Raw genomic sequence first — 16,570 nt, forward strand, 5'->3', positions numbered from 1 at the left:
AACTGACACGCCCACACCACCCTAGAGCAGATTTTTCTGCCATCTTTCATGATTTTAAAGCTTTATTTCATAAACTTATAGGTGTTTTTCTTGACTGAAATTTGGCCTTGTGGTTCATAACACAGTGGCCTGACATACAACAAACCTAAAATACATTTTTTTTAACACTTTACAGGGACTTTAAAGTTGTTGCACAATGCTTAACGTGACTGAACGGCAGGTTACTGACAGCATGAACTCCCTGCTATAGGAGTGGCAGCTAAACTAAAAGCTACTGTATAATTTAATCTCTGGTTGCTACTTCTTTTTGCTAAATTTCCCATCCAAAACCATTTTTTTTTATTTTAACAGTTAATTATTTTATAAATCAGCTCCAAACATTTACCGCTCTTCACCTGAAAACACATGCATGGATAGTGTTGGTTTTAAACAGGGCTGGTCTGGTGCAAACACCAGGTCCTTATTTGAGCTCAAAGATTTTACTGATGATAACTGAAATATTTCAGGACTCGTCCACCTGCAGATCTGTCTCCTCTCCGTCTCTAAAGCCGTCTTTAAAATGAAGCTCTCATCTCGAGCTGTCTGCCAGAGTTTCTTAAATCTATTTGTAGCTCCCTTATCTGTGTTAACCTGCGAGGCTCTGAGTCTGAAGCCTTCTTATCGATACATTTGGACATTAGATTAGTAAAATTATTAGTGTTCATCCTGAGAGAGCGGGTCTAAAATCAGAGGCTTGACCTCTGAGATTACTCTCCAGCTGCTGTCAGTGGGCAGGTGCTGTCTGTCCATCTGTCTGTGCTGCATAGCGTTAGCCTTACAACAAAGATTTATTACTCATAGTCCCTCTGTCCCCCGCCCTACTGTTAGAGGACTCCTATTTAAAGTCAAGGACACTCATTGAAAATAGCTCTAAGTGTGTTTCTATTGTCATGTAGACATACGACTCCATTATAAACCAGGACTATACTGTGCAAAGAAGGGAATAAGTTATATGTTATATTTAATTTCACTGGATCTGCTGTGGCTGCCCTTCACAATGTACAAATATGGAGGCCGTAGGTGTTTATGGTGAAATGGATATCAGTGACCTAACAAGCATTCTCTCCGATGCCACTCCGATTGTTGGCAGGGCTTTCCAGCAGATCCTTTACTCCATTCTGTGAGCACCAGTAGCCTGACGAAGGAGTAAATAGAACATAAAACTGGCTTCACAAAGATGAGTTTATATTGTTAGTTTAAAGTGAAATAAAAGTTAATATATATCTGAAGAACAGGGATTTAGGAATGGCCCTGCAGTCAGACAGTTAGAGAGAAGCTGGACACACTAGATCGAAGGAATCAAATCACAGTGCATCCACTAAAATCCCAGTTTTACTCTACAATATGACATAAAGTATGTATGTTTCTGTTTAAATACGATTCTGATTTGGCTGATATGGCTGCAACTGTGAATCCTTTATCTGTTTGTCAGCCTGATTTATGCTTCTGTCAAAGTTATGCTGCAGCATTCACTGCTTGCCCTCATAGCCTTGAACCCTGCGCAGGCCTTTGTGCACCTTCTTAGAAAAGTAACTACACATCGAAAGCACACAGACCACAAGCCCTGTGATTGGGCCGCTGGTTAGCAGTGGTGGCCAGTCTCTGAGAGTGTTTGCAGTCATGTTGTATGTCCTCTGCTGCAGTCTGTTAACCTTGCATAGCAGATGGATACGCCCGTTTCCTTGTTTCTCATTGGCGAATCCATCCTGCAAAGCTCTCATCTGAACGGTTTGGGCCCAGTTAGAAAGTGACAGAACCAATCAGCAACGTGGGGCAGTCCTTTCAGGTGCGGTAGAGTCGTGACGTAAACAAGCAGCAGCAAGAGGCCGGTGCAATTATGGCGGAAGAGCTTAGCGTGGATGCTGCTAAAGCGCCAGTTTTATCAGAACTCAGTGACATTAAAAGAAGAACAAAAAACAGCAGTGAGATGTTTTCTTTTCAAAAACAACAAAAGTCGAGTACTGACATGTCTACAGTCGCCATGTATCGCGTTATTCCTCGGTAGCTGTGCACGCGCAGCTCGCACGTCACGTTTTGTTGCTCTGATTGGCCCGTAGAGACGTGACAGACAGAACATTCATCCAATCACACTCAAGAGGACTTTCATGTGTTCTGCACTGAAGAGAGGCTTCTGTCTATCCACTCTGCCATAAAACCAAGATCAGTGGAGGGCTGCAGTGATGGTTGTCCTTCTGGATCTGAGTCACAGCTCCACACAGGATCTCTGGAGCTCAGTCAGAGTGACCATCGGTTTCTTGGTCTCCTCTCTTACTAAGGTCGTTCTCCCTTGATTGCCCAGTTTGGCCAGGTGACCAACTCTTGTTAGGTCCTGGAGGCCACTGTTGTCTAGGGAACCTTCAGTGCAGCAGACATGTTTTTTTATTCTTTTCCAGATCTGTGCTTGCAACAATCCTGTCTCTGCAGCTCTGCAGCTCCTCTGACCTCATGGCTCGGTTTCTGCTCTGATATCATTGTCAGCTGTGAGGCTTTCTATAGAGAGGGGTGTGCCTTTACACACCATGTCCAATCAGTTGAATCTAGCACAGGTGGACTCCAATCAGGGTGTAGAAACATCTCTGCAAACATCCAGAGAATGGGAGGATGCTGAGCTACATTTATAGTGTTTTGTGCAAATTTCATTATTGTATTTTTAGTTATTTTACCACAATTTCTAAAATTCTATTTTCTCTGTGTCCTCATGGGCACTGATAGTAGATTAATGGGAATGAAAATGATCTTTTTCAACAGCAGCATCAGGCTGCAACAGAACAAAAAGTGAAGGGTCTGAATAGTTCTTCAGTGTTCTGTATCCTGTATTTAGATTGAGCTGTGTAAATGTCTACAGTGCCCTCTAGTGGAAGACAGAAGAATCCACCTGTGCCAATGCACAACGATGTCAGAGTCAAGACATCGACTATATTTTCTTTGCGTTTTCAAAGACAGCTGTGAGATTTAGGGTTCAAACATTAGCATGTGCAGCTGATTTATTACAAAAACACAAAGTCCAGCCTTCACATTTTAAAGTTGCTGAGGAAATATGTAGATTTCTTCCATGGACTTGAGTATTTCTTATCAGAGTCTGTAAATGTGTCACTCAGAAGAACAAAGAATCAGCAGCTGTTTAAAGCTGAACATCCTTTCATGCTTTCACATTCATGTTAATAACAGTTATAACAAATCAGAAGAGCATGATTTTGCAACATTTATAGTTAACTACTAAATCAAACACAGAAGTACAAATATTTGACTTACATAAGTCATGTAGTGACATTTCTTTAGATAACTATAAAAAAACACTGTTTCCTTAAGACTCTGCATCTACCCTTTAATAATAATTTCATCTTTATGCATCAATGACCTTCTGTCTCTCTTGAAGGTCATGGTTAAAGCAGCAAGTCTCCTGAAAAGTCCGATTAGAGTCCATGTTACGTTACATGTGCAGTCCTCTGCAGCTCTTTATGAGTTTGTGTTCTTGCTCTGGATCGCTGAGTGGATCTTTCTCAGGTTCTGTCGGACTCGGACAAACTCCATCAGCTGGGCTTCCTCTTGTGTCTTCTCATCCTGTTCCTTCTGCTTCTGACAACAGACGGCAATAATTTTAACCCACAGCCAGCCAAGGGTCATTCACACAGAAAACACTGAAACATGAGCAGCTGTCTGATTTCTGGACATGTGGGAAGCACAATGGACTGAGGTTTCTTAAAAAAATAAAGATATCATTTCAAGAAACTTCAGCAGATATTGCAAACTGTTAGGCAGCGATCTTTGCAACTCCAGTTCCAAAAAAGTTGGGGCACTTGAAAACAGAATGCAATGATTTGCAAACCTCATAAATTCATATTTTATTTGCACTAGAACATAAACAACACATCAGATGTTCAAAACTGAGATATTTTACATATCATGAAAAATGTAAGCTCATAGAGACGGAGGCTTGGGGATTGGGCCACAAAAGGTTGGAAAAGTGGTACTATTACAAAAAACAGCTGGTGGAGCATTTTGCAACTATTTAGGTGACCTGGCAACAGATCAGTAACACGACTGGTTATAACAAGAACGTTTTAGAGAGGCAGAGTCTCTCAGAAGTAAAGATGGGCAGAGGTTCTACAATCTGAGGCAAAATGGAAAACTGTTCTGTGGTCACATGAAGCAAAACTTAAATTTTTTTTTGAAAAACCATGGACGCTGTGTCCTGTGGACTAAAGAGGAGAGGGAGCATCCAGCTTGTTCTCCTGGCTCAGTCCTATAGCCTGCATCTCTGATGGTCTGGGGTTGCATTAGTGCCTATGGCGTGGGCAGCTCTGACATCTGGAAAGGAACTATCAATGCTGAACAGTAGAGAGAGGTTTCAGAGCAGCATATGCTCTCATCCAGACAATGTCTCTGTCATTCTACACCACATACCACAGCCATCACAACAGCATGGCTTCACAGAAGAGGAGTCCGGGTGTTGAACTGGTCTGACTGCAGTCCAGACCTTTACCAGTCAGAAACATTTGGACCATCATAAATCCAGCAACGAATACCGAGGACTGTTGAGCAGCTAGAATCCTACATCAGACAAGAATGGGACAACATTCCTCTCCTAAAACTCCAGCAACTGGGCTCCTCACTTCCCAGACGTTTACAGATGAAAAGAGGGGATGCTAGATAATTGTAAACATGGCCCTGTCCATACTTTTTTGAGATGACATCAAACTCAAAATGAGCTTATAATTTTTATGAAGTGGTAAAATTTCTCAGTTTCAACATTTGGGGCCTTTTTTGCCTTTCATATCTTAAAATAAGAGGCCTGTCTTGATCTGTCTGGTGTAGATCTTTACTGATTCTACAATCAGTAAAAATCTTAAAAATAAAAGTTGTTAACAGAAGGTATGTGACTTATATGAAGTCTCCATTGAGACTCCGTAAATGTCTTATAAGCACTAATCAGTGTTAATTATGATTTAACTAATGCTTATTTATAAATGCTGAGAAGCTTCTGTGTTTAAAGGTGGCTTATTTGTTATCATTTATCAATTATTACTAGGACTTTAATGCAAAGTGTTCTGGATTTTTTCATACCTCCAGTTGTTTCTGCTGCCGTCTGAGCAGGACGTCCTCCAGAGGAGTCCGACTCTGTCCCTCCTCTTCACGGTCGCTCTGGACCCTCTTCCTCTTCTCCAGCGCCTGCTGCAGCTCCGACCTGCTGCTCAGAGCCAGACCTCTGAGCCCATAGAGGAACAGGCAGACAGAATGTTAGATTAGGAGGAAATAATCCCCCTTAGACCTGAGCGTTTGTTTGGAATGCATTTTTACTTTATCTCACTTATTTGATCCTGATAAGTTTAACCCTTTAAAGCCTGAAAACACAAATTATAGCAAGAAAACTCTCATTTTTTGGAACTGAAATGTTTATTTCACTTTCCACTGAAATCCAATAAAATCTAAATTTCCATAAAATTGAACATATATATTTTTTGTATCTCATTTGATACATTTGGTGTTTTTGCTAAGTGATAATCCACTTGAGGGCATTTTTTTTTTTTATCATTTATCAAAATGTATTCAGAAGTTTTTTTAGTAATTTATTGGTCATATTGATTAGAGGTATCATAAAAGTTTGTGTCAAATATGATACAACAGGCTTTAAGGGGTTAAATCTCAGCCTTGTCCTTTGACCAGAAAAGACGTTCAATATCAGCACAAAATCCCTCCAGTTCTAAAGAAACTAATGTTTTCCTCATTTTCCTCAAATGTTGAAACTTTTTCATCAAAGCTAAATTCTGATGAGAATTTTCCCAAAAGTTCCATTTCAATTCCTGAAAACTTAAAAAAATCCCCCAAATCTCAAAGGTAATTCCTAAAAATCCTCACAAATTCTCTGAAATTTCCCTACAGTCCTAGACATTTCAATGGACAGTCCCCCTCCTAATTAAACAGCTAAAATTATAAAAAACATTCCCCAAGTTTTACTGAGATTACCTTAAAAAATCAGAGCAAAACTTACAGATATGTTACCAAACTTACACGGAAAATGCATCCCCAAAACATACAAAAATTCCCAAATCCCAGTGAAAATGCTCAAAATCTTCATCGCACAAATCTTTCAAAAATGTGTGACATCCTAAAATTTCCATGAGAATACTTAAAAATTTTACAAAATATATTCCCAAAAACATCCATGAAAATTCCTGAAATTTCATAGCAAATTCTCCCAGAATTCCCAATAAATTACTCACATTTCAATGGATATTTCAGACAATTATTTCAAAAATTCAAAAAATTGAATTGTGAAACACATCCATCTGGTAAAGCTTCAATAGGAAACGTTTGAGAAAAGGCAGAGGCTTTGAAAAAAACTCGGAGTGTGATTGGATGAACGTTCTGTCTGTCACATCGCTACGGGCCAGTCAGAGCAACAAAACACGTGGCGTAGCCGCTATCGAGCTGCGAGTGTGCAGCTACAGAGGAATAACGCAAAACATGGCGACTACAGACATGTAAGTACTCGACTTTTGTCGTTTTTGAAACGAAAACAACTCACTGCTGTTCTTTGTTCTTCTTTAAACGAAGAATTGTTGTCAAGTTCTGATAAAACTGGCGCTTTAGCAGCATCCACACTAGTGATGGGTCATGCACAAAAGCAGCAGCTCCGAGAGCCGATGCTTTGTCGTGAATCAGAAGAGCCGGCTCTTCATTGATCCACACTAATCTCTTTCTCCATAACTGCTCCAGCTCTTGCTGCTGCTTGTTTACGTCACGACTCTGCTGCACCTGAAAGTACTGCCCCTCGTTGCTGATTGGTCCTGTCATTTTCTAACCAGACCCAAACGGTTCAGACGGGAGCTTTGCAAGATGGATTCACCAGTGGGAAACAAGGAAACGGGCGTATCCATCTGCTTTGCAAGGTTAGGCAAAATAGGCATACAATGGAGATAACCGGGTGAAAAGTGACAAAAATGGGTGCAAAGTCACAAAAAACTGAGTTACAGGTGGTCAAAAAGAGGCAAAAAATGTGTGAAAAGTGACTAAAGTGGGCAAAAAAGCTGTAAACAGATGGGAAAATGGGGGAAAAGTGGCAAAAGGCAGCTTAAATGGGTGACAAATAGCAAAGAAGCAGAATAAAATTTGCTAAAACTGATGAAAAACAATAAAAATTGGATAAAAGTGACAAGAATGGTCAAAAAGTGGCTAAAAGAAGCGGTAAAAATAGACTAAAGGCAGTAGAAGTGGATTAAAAGTGGCAAAAAATTGAAGGGGAAAAGGGGCAAAGTAGGTATACAGTGGAGAAAAGTGGGAAAAATGGGTGCAAAGTCACAAAATATTGAGTTACATGTGGTCAAAAAGAGGCAAAAAATTTGTGAAAAGTGACTAAAGTGGGCAAAATGCTGTAAAAAGATGGAAAAATGGGGGAAAAGTGGCAAAAGGCAGCTGAAATGAGCGTAAATTTGCAAAGAAGCAGGATAAAAGTAGAAGTGGTAGAAATGGGATAAAAGCAGGAGAGATGGATTAAAGTGGCAAAAAATGTAAAAAAGGGAAAAAAAATAAAGGTTGACAATTAAGTTTGAGCACTAACACCTACTGTGTAAGTGTGGGAAACAAACTAGAGATGGAAGGGGATCTCTCATGTCAAAGTCAAAGTGACAGGTGCCCCGCCCCCTGCCCCGCCCCCAAACAACCCCTACTTTTTTTTCACAAACACATTTCCCCAGTCTCAAATCTAAAGGCATATGGAGCCTGGTCATTAGGCTGCGCGGGGAAGTTCAGGGATCAGATGGGTAACGCTTTCTTCCCAGAGTTCTCGGGGCGGGGCAGGGGGCGGGGCACCTGTCACTTTGACTTTGACATGAGGGATCCCCTTCCATCTCTCACACTGGTTAATGTAACTTGCAATGATACATTTCTGAGGTCAAAGTTTAAAAGAATAATTTTTCAAATGAGGACATAAAAGAGCCACAGAATCATCACTAAAGAGCCACGTGTGGCACACGTTGAGTATCACTGGTCTGGATCATTTTTAATATTTGGCGTTATTTAGTGTGGTCTGACAGAGATGAGCCTCTGGTTCCTGGTTTGAATTTCATAAACAATGAAGCTGAGCAGATAAACATGCAGCCACACCAGCATCTCTCCCTTTCACTTGTTTAGCGTGCTGCTATCAGGACACTCTGATAGTGGATCCAGATCAGTTCTCCCTGCGTATCACCTTACACAGATTCATGCTCCCCGTGGCCTAAACGACTGCAGCAGCATGGAGAGAGGGTGTATGATTGCAAGTTTGAGACTCTCATGTATTCTTTATGACACCTGCTTCAGAGAAGAAAGGCCGCAGAGAGGCATGAGAGGCGTTTCTGTGACGGACACAAAGGCGCATGAATCGTTACAGAAAGCTGTTAAGGGTCTTCCTTCATGCCCTCGTATTAAAAAGGTAAAAAGCTGTCCATGTTAAAGTTAATCCAGGCATAGTTTAGACTGTTTAACTGCTCCTGCATGTGACCTACTTCTTGTGGGCCAGGAGGAGTTCCTTATGAAGCTCGTTGTGAGTCCTGGAGGTTCTGACGGGGTTTGATGAACCTGAAGAGGCCTCGGCTTTGACCCCATTATCTAAGGGAAAAGGAAAATATGAAACACCACAGCATCCATCAACAGGACAACAAAACAACTGTAGTTCTGACTGTGGACAGAGAAGTTCTGACAGGAAAAATACTGACAAGATATTCTGGGACCCATTCAAACTTGGGGCCCAAGTTTAAGTTAAGTTGTGATATCCATACATTCATTCTGAATAATAACCGCTCTTACCAAGGCAACAAATATCCAAAATACCTTGACTTCTTCATTTGTGCCTTAGTGTCTTCTTAAAAATGTAAACCCATTTTCTTAAAAACAGAATTAAAGTGGGTTAGAAAGTGCTTAAGTGGGTTAAAAAAAAAACTGGCAAAAATAGGATAAAAAGTGATGAAATGGGATTTTAAAAGTAGCTGAAATTGATTAAAAGTGGCAAAAAATAAGAAAAGAATGGCAATAATGGGTTAAGTGGCAAAAACAGGTGACAATTTTGGTGAAATGGGACTTTAAAGTGGAAAAAGGTGGTTGGAACTGGCCAAAATGACTTAACTGAGGCAACAACAATAGTGCTAATATCAGGTCAACAGAAGCAACAACAGGCAAAAATTGGAAGAAATGGGTTAAAATGGCAAAAATGGGCATCACAGTTAGTGAAATCTGGTTAAAATGGGCATCAAAAGGGGTAAAAAGGAGCTAATAGTGCTAATATTAGTCAACAGAAGCAACAACAGGCAAACACTGACAAAAAGATGCAAACAATGTGTTAAAATTTTGGGAAGAAAGTGATGAAAACTGGTTAAAATCAGTCAAAATTGGTAAAAAAAAGTTGCAAAAGTGAGTAAAAAGTGGCAAAAAAGGGTCAAAATTGTGCAAAAATTGATGAAAAGTTGTCGGTGATAGTGGCAAAATTGGGAAGGAAAAGTGGCACAAATAGATATTTTCAATATAAAACCCTCATAACAGTCTGACATGATTTCAGCTCCCAGGTGAGGGAACAGTTGTTCAGGATGGTAGCACCAAAGCTACTGATAAAATGTTTTTGTTCTATACTTAACTATTTTCATGCATATACTTAAATTTATATGGCTTATGTGTAAGGTATCTGGCGAACCCCTCTCAGTGTTGCGACCCCAAGGGGGTCCCGACCCCAACGTTGAGAACCACTGATATAGAGGAGGAAACAAAAGCAGAAAGAAGCTGCAAGGGGGGAGAGTGGAGTTGAGATGACAGGCTTTAAACATGGACTGTTAAAGCCCCGTCTACCCTCTCCTAATAGAGTCATGAGTGCAGCATGATTGGCCTCACAGAGACTCGGCTGCACCAGGATGCTTCCAGACAACAGTGTGACCATTGCTGGCTTCTAGACTGGGCCGTCCAGGATTGCACCGAGAGCGATGAGCAAAAAGGCATTCGGCTTGTGTGTTAACAACAAATGATGCATTTGCATAGCACGTTTATGGTCTAAACATTAAACTGTTTATAGCGTTTAGAAGTTCTCACATGTATTCCTCTTGGTTGTTTACATCTGCCCACTTCCCACCAATCCAGCGACAGCCTATAACATCATACACAACCGAGTCAGGTACAGTGTGGGTGCATATCAGAGCTTTGCTGTCATCCTGGGCCCTCTGCTGCTCTGGCCTCCTGATGGCCATCATTCAGGCATGCTCCAGGTCCATGCCTCATCTCTCCAGGTATCGTCCCCTCTGATCCCTCCACGGTGCATGCAGCCACCCCCAAGGTCTGGTCCAACCCACTTGGTCCTGGACACCTAGTTTCTTTCTAGGCATGCACATGCCTGCAGAAACATCGCTGCTGTCTCCGCTCTCTTGAGAACATCACCTGAGGCAGAGACTCGCTCCCTACCTGGAGGGAGCAATCCACCGTTTGTTTGGCAGAGAACCATGGCATCGGGCTTAAAGGTGCTGACTCTCATCCCGACTGCTTTGCACTGAGCTACAAACCGTCCCAGTACCCGAAAATGTGCCAAAGAAAAGTCGTCAGGTTCTGAACTAAGTGTGTTGATCGATTAGTCCCTGCTATGTGGTTTTATTCTGCAGAAGTATGGAAGCTTTTGGGGGGGGGCTTGCAGCCATTAAACACCATCTATGGGCTGTTCCCAGGTAGGCCGAGATATGCTAATCATGTTTTGACTCCAGCAGGGACATCAGACTCTTCTCGTCTAGCTCTTAGTTTATCATATCCTAAAATAACCTCTGAACCTTTTCCTTTGTTCTGCATTTTCAGGAGCAATGCACTGCAGAACTGAGGCCTAGCTGAGGCTGAAATAGTTATACTGAAAGCTGCCAATCCTGTGAATAAATAAGGTCTTAATGACGTCTTTTACTGCCCCCAGATGCACTGACCTTTCCTGTGGTTGCTGTTCTGTGGAGTGTTGATGGTCACTCTGTTTCTGGAGGCTGGCTGGATATCCATGTGGGTGTGATTACTGTTGTGATGAACTGAACCATTGAAGGACATGGTGGTCTGAGGCTGAGGAGTGCTCAGGTGGAGTCAGAAGGCTGGAACAGGTAGGAGAAGGTTTGGCTGCTGTAGAGGACAAAAGGAAGGAGCAGCAGACGGGGCGCTCAGTGTTTGGAAAGTGTTGATGGGGGGCAGCACCTGAGGACCTGGCCTGGAGCCCAGGCTCCTGCTGCATGCTGGGTAGCTACTGTGGAGGGAGAGAAAGCAGAGAGGGAGGAACAGAGTCAATCATCTGTAATCATCATGAGTAGAGAGATTGAAACGTGAAACCAAAGCAGAAGAGACACAGAAAGAGATAGAGTAACACGCTGGCTGCCACATGAACGCCGTTGGTTTTAATCTTCAGTTGACAAGACCATGATTCAGTTTAAAAGTCCTTCAGAGGTTGATTCTGCAGATTAATCTGTCAGTTTAAAGACAACGCTCATGCCAAAAAGCATGGGCGGTACTTATTACCCGGTCCCACAGTAGAGAGGGGCTCTTGAAAGGCCTGCAATGAGAAGTGTTTCTTTTTTTTTGTCATTACTGAATCAAAAGCTCCTAAATGAATCAGTGAACAGAAAATACAACACTGGGGGGACCTGCTCCTTCCTTTAAAATGTCTAAATGCTGTAGTCCAGCACAGCTAAATAATGCATGTAGATTTAATTTAACCATAGTAAAAATGTTCTAAATGGGGAAATTATGGTTCAAAAATACATTAAAATGCATGGATATTTTTAAAAATGGTGCAAAATATGTAGCCTGGCTAGTTGGTTAAGGGGCCCCTGTGTTATATTCTCTCTGGGGGCCCAGAATTCCTCGCTACGCCCCTGCCAAAAAGTCAAAGTTTATGCCGGCTATTAAAGTAAGCACTCGGAGATTTTAGGGGGTGGTTTGGGGTAATGGAAACAAACTTTCACATCATTGTCAGTGTAACCCCAGAAACAGTCTATTATTGTAGAAATATGATGTTGTTTCTGAGGCTGAAGTGTTTTATGTTAGTGTTTTTATCATCTCTGTTAGGCTGTAGTTAATTCACTGGTCAGATGTTGTCGGCCTGTGGGCTGAATGATTTTAGTCCAAATAAACAAACAAATACATTTGAAAACAACAACAACAAAAACATGATTATAGAGGTTATAAACTTGATATTTAATAATTAAATAATTAGTTAAATTCTGCACAAAAAATAAAATCTTGACAAAACAAAACACTTTGTAAACTTACTTTACTGTTAAATTAAAAACCTTAATGAAGAAATAAAATTTCAGCTTCAAATTTGTACATTTTAGAAATCTTCAGTTATAGAGAAATTTGATTTTAAATTTTAAACTCAGTTTTTTTAAAGTAAATGTGTGAATTTATAAGAAGACCAGATCAATATTTCAATTATTATTTTAGAAAAAAAATGTTTAAAAAAGCATCACTTTTCAAGTTTGTCATGTTGTACATTTATATGTTAAAAGTCAGATATTTTTGAGTTCTATATATTCATTATTTTTTAGTTTATGAACTTTACATTTTCTGCTTTAACCCCTTAATGCCTGAAAACACAAATAATAGCCAGAAAATTCTAATTTTTTGGAACTGAAATGTTCATTCAACTTTTTACTGAAATTTTAAAAAATCAAAATTTCCATAAAATTTAACAATTCTATTTTTAGTATCTCATTTTATTCATTAGGTGTTTTTGGTAACTGATAATCCACTAGAGGGCATTTTTATCATTAATCAGATTGTATTCAGAAGTTTTTTGGAGTAATTTATTGAGCATATTGATTGGATAGAGTTATCATAAAAGTATGTATCAAATATGATAAAACAGGCTTTAAGGGGTTAAAAGGCAAAAAATTGCAAGTTTTTAAGGTGGAAAAGTTTTGAATTCATACAGTATAAAAACTTCTGAGAGATAGGCTTGTAAAAATGTAAAAATGTAAAAATGTAAAAATAACATTTTTTAAAGTGAAATCTTTTTTTTCCTTAAAAAAGTAAAACTTTATGAACTCAACAGTTTCCACTTTAGTAATGTGTAAACTTCAGAAATGACAAAAACATAAAATTAAAAGTTCAGAGGGCCAATAAGATTTTTTTTCAAGTTTTAAGATTTAGGATATTTTTCCAAAAAAATTCAAATTTCAAATTTTTTACTCAAATGTATGAATTCTATATAAAACTGTATTAGGAGAATTTGAAGTCCTAAATTTACCACTATTTTTTTTAATTTGATAAAAGACTTACTTTTAATGTTTGCAACATTGCAAATTATTTGTTTAAAGTCAGACATTTTAAGAAAATCTTCAACATTTCTGACTTGATAATCTTTAACGTTCTTTTATTGAAAAAGGCATGAAAATCCAAGCTCATAAAATCTAAAAGTCTTTCAGTCTTAAAAATTTTTAAGTTTCTGAAATCACCAGTAAAGTGATTTTTTTTTTTTTTTTTGCCAATGACATCACCAGTCTTGATGGGGAATAACCACGCCCCCCATGATATAAAATCACAGAGCAGTTCATCTCAGTCCAGTCTGTAGTTAGCTGCCTTCAGTCAGTTCAATGCTGTTTTAGTTTATTGTGTGGTAAATTTCCATAATCTATCAGCCACGGTGGTCTAGGGATCATTCAAAGGATCAAGATGTGTGCCAGAAAACAGTCTCCAGCACAGAGCCAGGCGGCTGCGCTTGGAGAGGGTTGTATTTCTCCTGAGTGGGCGTGGCTTCAGCTCATTCAACAGACACGCCCACACCGTCCTAGAGCAGATTTTACTGCCTCATTTTTCATGACTTTGAAGCTTAATTTTATAAACTTAGGGATGTTTTTCATGACTGAAATTTGGCCTGGTGGTTAATAACACAGTGACCTGTCACACAACACACTTAAAATAAAGATTCATTATCACTTTACAGGGACTCTAAAGCCAAACTTTGACAAATAGATGTTTTTCCCATGACAGACTCATGCTCTAACTGCAGTGTAGAAGGTAATTTAAACATTTTACTAAAAAGATAATTTACATTTTTGTAAAAACCAAAATCAGTACCTGTAAGCCATGTTGTTTTTTATGTTCTTTGAAAATGCAAAGTTCCAGCTGTCAACTTTTACACCCAATAACTACTCTAGCCTACATAATATTAGAAAGATAATGACCCTTTCAGCACAATTAAATTCAGAAAATGATGTTAACACTGAGGGATTTTTCTTTGGTTGAACTACAACAAATCCTGCATAGATTTGTTGGCATTTCAAACCTAAATTAGAGTTTAGAACTGTGAGAAACAGGTGCATGCAACATCCTGTTAAGCAAAAAAAATGTGGGCTTAGCTCCGCCCCTGCTTACAGGTAAACTTTAGATTTATTTGGCTGACTAGAGTGCCAATATTTAGGCCTTTATCATGTAAAGTGAAATCTGATTTGGCTGATAAATATCTGTGCGATTACTACAGCCTCAGTGAGTAAAGATGTAACTCAGCCCCCTCAGTAAGGAGATCCACGCTGTATGTAATCACAGAGAAGATAAGCAACGCTGCAATAACAGCCATTCAGCGCCAAAAGCAGCAGAGAGGAGGAGAGCTGGTGTAGGGTTGCTGATGAAGAAAACGATGACGAGCAGCTCAAAATAAAAGAAGAAAAACTTAAAGGCAGCCTCATGTGCAGAACTTCAGATCCTATCTTCCTCTGCTCTTCTTTTCTTGCAGAGAGAATCATTCATAATGTCATTTATTTGTAAATATTCTGCAGAATATTGAAGTAGGTTAATGCATCACACTGGCCGATGTAGACACACCTGCAGAATACCTGCAGAAAACATGCACACTTGATGCATTTTTAGCAAACACTACATCCCTAAAATTTTGGTCCTCATGTCTTAGCAGCTTGTTCAAATTTAAAGGTGTCATCCACAGAGAAGAAACATGACATTTGCTGTAAGTTGCCCCATAGATTGCCCCATAAGTTGCTCTATAAGTTGCTCTATGTTTCCCTATGTTGCTCTGTAAGTTGCTCTATAAGGTCACATTCGCAGCAGTGTCCCCCAAAGGAAAAGCCAGTGTCTCCTCAGTCCTACCTGTGCTGTCGGGCTCCGTCATGAGAGGCTGCTGCAGGAGAACATTAGCCATCGTGTGGAGCTGACAGACAGTGATACTATTGAGAGCAGTGTTACATGAGAGGCCTGAATGTAGAACTCACTCACTCAGTCCCAGTCCGGCCCCTCGTGTTCACCATCAGCAGCAGATCCTGTTCAACAAGAGGGACCAAACACTACAACGCAACGATAAACACATGAGAGGACATGACTGCATTAGATCAGCTCAGTTTACATTTAAATAAAGCCAGAGTTAGATGTATTTATGTTATTACACTATTTACAGCAGCATTTAATCTTACAGTCATTAAACTTCTGTCTCAGTTCAGTCCAATCAGGAAAGCCTTTATTATTATAAGGGTTATCTTTAGTACTAGATTATTAGACTGCAGTTTCATGAACACTATAGAGTTTAGAAAGACACTTTAGACTGAGATGAGTCCAGACCACATACTGTTGATAGTTCTGAAGTTTTGGTTCTCAGCAAAAGTGTGGATATTTTAACTATTTTACCCCCCATGACAGTTTCACAGAAATATACCAGTATGCCTTAAATAAGTGTTGTTTGTTGATCACTGCTGCTGTCTTTGACCCGTTCTGAGGTTTAGTACCCTCTAGTGGTGAGGTTGTAGATTACACCCATGTGTAATTATTCCGTCTTATCTCCACTTTAAAGCTTTTAAGGGCCGTGTCAGGAGGAAAAGGCCGTCTACACTTCCAACGCTGGTTTGTATAAAGACCCATCTCTGCCACTTAGAAAAGAAAAATGTGGAAGTTAGACAATTCTGAAAAAAAGAATCCTGTCAGAATTGAGATAAAAAGTAAAAATTATGAGGTAAAAGTCAGAATTATAAGATAAAAAGTCATAATTATGAAACTAAAAGTTAAAATCAAGAGGTAAAAGTCATAACTACAAAATAAAAATACAGAATTATGAAACAAAACATAAAAATTAAAAGGTAAAAGTCATAATTATGGAATAAAAAGTCATATTTATGAAATTTAAACTTAAAATTATGAAATTGAAATTCAAAATTATGAAATTAGAAGCTAGAATTAAGAAGTAAAAATCGTAATTATAAAATAAGTTATAATAATGTAATAAAAATTCAAAATTATCCGGTATTAATTTTAAATTAAAAATTCATAATTATTAAAAAAAGAATAAAAATTATGAGACAAAAAAGTCAAAATTATGATTTATCCCATAGTTGCAAATTTTTATCTCATCATTTTGTCTTTTTATCTCACAATTATGACTTAGGATTCTTTTCTTTTTCTTATTTTTTAGGTGGCATAAACGGTCTGTCTGAGCTCTGGATAGATAGAGTAAATAAAAAACAACAAAAACAAACAACAACAAAACAAAACAAAACAAAACAAAACAAAACAAAAAAAAGAAGCTGAAAGTCATGTCCCTCTCTGTAAAGAATAAAAT

The sequence above is a fragment of the Cheilinus undulatus genome, linkage group 11 (genome assembly GCF_018320785.1).
Source record: "Cheilinus undulatus linkage group 11, ASM1832078v1, whole genome shotgun sequence".
In the NCBI taxonomy this organism is placed as follows: Eukaryota; Metazoa; Chordata; class Actinopteri; order Labriformes; family Labridae; genus Cheilinus; species Cheilinus undulatus.